Below are 6,039 nucleotides of genomic sequence, written 5' to 3'. Positions count from 1 at the left end.
GGTTATCAGGGTGGGACCTCATGAGGCTATCAGGGTGGGGCCCCATGAGGTTATCAGGGTGGGACCCCATGAGGCTATTTCCCGGAATTGTCTTTCTGTTTGGGTTCTGGGAACATCGGGGGGGCTATCCGTGGCCATCTGGGGTTTAAGTTTCATGATGGCCAAGCTTTCTAAATTTTATGAGGCTTAGGAATTATGAGGCCTAGTTTCAAAGTGTTCAACCTGTTTTTACAGAACGCATATCCCTCTTTTTTTTTTTCACTTAATCAGATGTTTAAATTTCACTAAATATATTTACTTCAGAGCTAACCTTATGTACCTTGCAATTTTATGATCACATATTTCATATCAAGACATAGTTTTAAAACTTGCTGGTAATATGGTGGACAGAGATAGAGTGTCTTCTATCCCAAATGACAGGCTGCTATAAACAAAACCATGAAAAAAAAAAAAAAGGTAACGGCTGGGAACAGAGGCTCACGCCTGTAAGCCCTTTGGGAAGCTGAGGTGGGTGGATCACGAGGTCAGGAGATCTAGACCATCCTGGCTAACACGGTGAAACCCCATCTCTACTAAAAATACAAAAAATTACACCGGCGTGGTTGCGGGAGCCTGTGGTCCGGGCTGCTCTGGAGGCTGAGGAAGGAGAATGGCGGGCACCCGGGAGGCGGAGCTTGCAGTGAGCAGAGATCACACCACTCCTCTCCAGCCTGGGCGACAGAGCGAGACTCCGCCTCAAAAAAAAAAAAAAAAAAAAGGTAACAGTAAGACAAATACTTCACTAAACAATTTTAAAAAATTAAAAAAGGAAGCAGCTTTAATTAAAAACCATGAAACAAAAACTAAGATCACAAATCAATGAAATATAAAACAAACCACAGTTGGGAGGGTTGAGTAAATGAAAAATGACATTTGAATGAATGAATAAAACATACTTCCTAGCAAGACTGAAAAAATAAAAAAGGATTGTGAGAAAAACAAAATATGAAGTGACTAAGAAAAAACACCAAGAACAAATATGCCTTTCAAATATAATTATTTTATAAATCACTACCTACCAATAAATTAGAAAACCTAGCTAAAAATGTATATTTTGGGAAAAATATTAACTTTCAAACTATTGTAAGAAAAAATTGATTAACCATAATTAGTAAAATTTATATATAAACTAAATTTTCTTAAATATCCCCACACTAGGCAGAGTTAGTAATCAACTTGTGCACAATTTTGAGAAACATTAAAATTTTCATTATATATTTTATAATAAAAATAAAAAAGAAAATTCTCCATTTCCTTTTTAATGTCTATTAAAATATTGGCTTCAAATCCACACGTTGAGAGCGCACAAAATAAAATAAGTTAAAAGTCCTATTCACACATGAAAGTAAAGTGATACAGTGATACAGTTTAGACAGATATACTTGTCTAAAATATAAGTGAACAATAACTAGCAGTCTATTATATAATTATAATCTATTTATATAATTATAAGTTAAATAAAGGTAAAGAAAAAAGTATCACAGAAATGCAAGGATACAAGACATACAAACAAAAAAATTCAAAAAAGAAATGCAAGGACGGCTGCGGTATAGAAACTCTGTCAATACAATTTATATTAATGAACTAAAAGATATTTTTTAAAGTATAATTTAAAAGTATTATTCATTTTATGGGCTAGAATAACAAGTTGAATTACTAGAAAATTTATTTAATTTAAGGAAGTCAAAAATGAAGAAAGAAAATAGAAAGGGAACAACAAAGAAAAGATAATGGTAGACATTATATTTAATTGTAGATATATTTCCCTACGATCATTTTAAAAAGAGAGGTCACCAATTATCAACAAAACTAAAAATCTGTAGCCAAAGAAAAGAAATATGAGAAATAAGGACTGAATGAGAAAATGGCAGAGAAAGAGCTAACACAAAGAATTAAAAAATCTTAGAATAAATGAGATAATCAACAACGCTCTAAAATACAAGATCAACCATAAAGTATTGTTTCTTTCTAGCATAAAAGCACACTAGAACTTATGTTAGAAAATAGTAATGTTTATATTTTCAGAAACTTCTGTGAATTTTCTTGGATTTAACTGTTCAAGATCTTTAGGAAAAAAGAAATTTATTAACAAAAGTAAATGGCCTGACTAAATGTAAAAAATAAACGTAAAAACGTGAAAAACAAATGTAAAAAAGAATTCAGCACATATTCAATGTCTACTACATGCCAATTACTCCTTTGCATTTGGGGAAAACACATTTCATAAAACAGATATAACCAACTATGTTCATGTTCAGTTCTCTACGCCTTAACTTACTCATGAAAATAAATCCAAATAAAATGTCTGGATTATGAAAAACATATGTATATATAAAACACATCCTATGATTTATATACAACACTACATTTTCATTAATAGGTAAATAAGTTTGGAGAAAAAAATAGCACAGATGGTAAATTTATATAAGATAAGAATTTTGGTATAAAGACTTAAAAACGAAAACAAAACCAAACAAAATGGGCTTGTGAATAAAAGACAATCAGAATAATAGGATATAAAAGACTAAAATCTGATTTATCTGTATAGGAATATAATTTATGATAAAAGTATCACAAATAAATGGAGAAATGGCATGTTTAATAAATGGCATTGGAGATAATGACATATATAAAATAATAAAACTGTATCATAACTCTCTTTATAAACATTGTATAGAAAAGTTAACTATATGAATTATATACCTAAAGGAAAAGCAAACTATAAATTTTAAATGTAAATACATTTAAATTTAGATTTAAAAATCTAAATTTAAGAACATGAAAATATATCTTTGTGGATGTGGAGAATGTGACTTACTAAATATTACAAAAGAAAGTATTAGTCAAATATTTGCTAAACTTGATTTAATGAAAATTAAGAATTGTTTTTCAGGAAAAGGGAAGGGAAAGTTAAAATTAATATATTAAAAACATTTATAGTTTGAATGTGCAACATAAACTGAAGAAAAACTATGTGTATATATACACATATGTATTTATATCGAGATATGTATATCCTTATATATGTATATGTACATATATACATATATACATATATGTGTATATGTATATATGTGTGTGTGCACAGACATATCTTTTTGAGACATTGTCTCACGCTGTCACTTAGGCTGGAGTGCAGTGGTATGATCTTGGCTCACTACACCCTTGACCTTCTGGGCTCAAGAGATCCTCCCACCTCAGCGTCTCCAGTATGTGGGACTACAGGCATGCACCTTCAGGCCTACCTAATTTTTTATATTTTTAGTAGAGATGAGGTTTTGCCATGTTGCCCAGGCTGGTCTTTAACTCCTTGACTGAAGAGATCTGCCTGTTTTGGCCTCTGAAAGTGCTGGGGTTACAGGCATGAGCCACTGCACGCAACCCTGAGGAAAAAATGATTTTTATACACAAGGATTTCATGCAAATCCTGAAGAGATAATGATAGAAAAAAACTGCAAAGGTTAGAATAGTTGGTTTTCAGAATGCTGTGGACTGAAGGAACGTTTGTGTTTCAAAACTGATATGTTGAAAGCCCTAATTGTCAATGTGATGGTATTTGGAACTAGGGCCTTTGGGAGGTAATAAGAGCTAGTTAGGTCCCCTAATGGGATTAATGCCTTATAAAAAAAAAAAAAAAGGCAGTAGATATATATCTCTCTCTCCCACCCCTACTCTTTCTTTCTCTCTTCCCTTCTCTCCCTCTCTCTCTCTCTCTCTCTCTCTCTCTCTCTCTCTCTCTCTCTCCCCGCTGCACATAACAAAAAAAGACCATTTGAGGACAAATAAGGAAGAGTGCCCTCACCAAGAAACCAATCATCCTATCACCCTAATCTCACACTTCCGGCTTACAAAGCCACGAGAACTAAACTTGTTTTTAGGCCGCGCAGTTTATGGTCACTTGTTGTAGCACCTGAAAAATACTGAGACACAGAAAACCAATACAAAATTAAAAAAAAAAAAAAAAAAAAAAAGGGGGGCCAGGCACAGTGGCACACGCCTCTAATCTGAGCACTTTGGGAGGTCGAGGTGGGCAGATCACAAGGTTAGGAGTTTGAGACCAGCCTGGCCAACATGGTGAAGCACCGTCTGTACTAAAAATACAAAAATTGGCAGGGCGTTGTGGCACACACCTGTAGTAATCCCAGCTGCTTGGGAGGCCTAGGCAGGAGAATTGCTTGAACCCAAGAAGTGGAGGTTGCAATGAGTCAAAATTGTGCCATTACACTCCAGACTGGGCAACAGAGCAAGACTCCATCTCAGGGAAGGGGGTGGGGGGAAGAAAAAATAAAAATAAAAAGAAGTGAAGAGATACTTGGTCACTCCAGAAATTAGTGAAATGCAAGCCAGCATAGCATTGAGATGCACCACACAAGCATCAAATTGACAAAATTAAAAAGTTGTCTCTAAACGTATCAAATAAAGAACATGCTTTCTTTTTCCAAAATTAAGGGGGAAAAGGTAGGAATGGCAAATGGAAATCATTTTCATTTGTAAAAAAGTAAAAGTTGGAGGGAATTTGGTTTATGAGCTGTCTCATCTAAATTCAACCAAATAGCACATTCCAAAATGGGGTGGGCCTTTATCACATGGAGGGATTGCCCAGGTAAGTTGTATGGCATGGAGAATCAGAGGAGAATCCCTGCTCCTTATGGGGTCACCTGTACCAAAGAGGAAAATGAGAGTAGCAGAATCAAGTAAATAATATCAGAACATAAATGAGTCCTTTATGCTTATGCCACGTAATACAAATTAATACTGAAGGAATGATAAGATGACATCTTCTCTTTTGCGTAAAATAAATTATCCGAACAAATAGCAGAAAAATTGCCCTTATTATGTCAAACAAATTATATCACACATACACAAAAATCAAAACTATACAGGTGAAATAAATAGGTATTATATGGGGATGATGATTGTATTAACTTTTATTCAGTACATTACATACATTCACACTCTGAAATGAATACATTTGAGCAAAAATAGGTGCAAAGATACAAAGTAGCTTGGCCACTTTCATTTTAGATTTATAACGTTAATTCCAGATTTCTCTTTTCCTGCTTAAAAGTTTTATGTTTTGCATTTCTTGGAAACCCAATCCTTAGATAGCAATAAGTGTGAATTAGAAAACTATTTCTCCAAAACATCGCTCATCTTCATTACTGTATACTACTGCCCTGCCCTTCTCTCTTCAATTCCCACTGTCAGAATTAAAATACAATTTATATAATATATATTGGTATATACAATATATAGAAATACAAATAATATTTATAATTATATTAAAATATAGTTTATATACAAATTAATATAGGTATAAATATATAAATAATATATAAAATTATGTACATTAAATATATATATTTTATAACTACATATATAATCATAAGATATATGTGGAGAAGAGATTGAGGTGAATTTGAGTAATATTCCCATTATAAAGTTAAACAACTTAGCCATGCAGTGACTGGGTATTCATTGTTAAGTCAAGCTTTCGTTAACTGACTCCTCTTTTTCCTCAGCATGAGTTACATAAATGAATGAATTACAAGTTGTCTCAAACAAGTCATACTTAAAGCATGCTAGTATTCTTAGTCACTCAACTTTCCTAAAGTCAGCTGAGGCTCAAATAGGAATTCTTTCTGTATTCAGTGTCCTGAAACAACACTAACAGTGAACACTTTAAAAGGACTGTCTTGGTCTCTTCGGTCTGCCATAACAAACTGCTATAGACTCGGTAGCTTAAACAACAGGAATGTATTTCTTAGAATTCTGGAGGCTGGAGGTCCCAGATCAGAGCTTCAGCATGGGTGAATTCTAGTGAAGATTAGAGCTTCAGCATGGGTGAGTTCTAGTGAAGATCAGAGCTCCAGCATGGGTGAGTTCTAGTGAAGATTAAAGCTCCAGCATGAGTGAGTTCTACTGAAGATCAGAGCTCCAGCATGGGTGAGTTCTAGTGCAGATCAGAGCTCCAGCATGGGTGAGTTCTAGTGAAGACCA

The sequence above is a fragment of the Macaca fascicularis genome, chromosome 8 (genome assembly GCF_037993035.2).
Source record: "Macaca fascicularis isolate 582-1 chromosome 8, T2T-MFA8v1.1".
NCBI classification, from domain to species: Eukaryota; Metazoa; Chordata; class Mammalia; order Primates; family Cercopithecidae; genus Macaca; species Macaca fascicularis.
The sequence above is the reverse complement of the archived record's forward strand: the minus strand, read 5'-3'. Positions refer to the sequence as shown.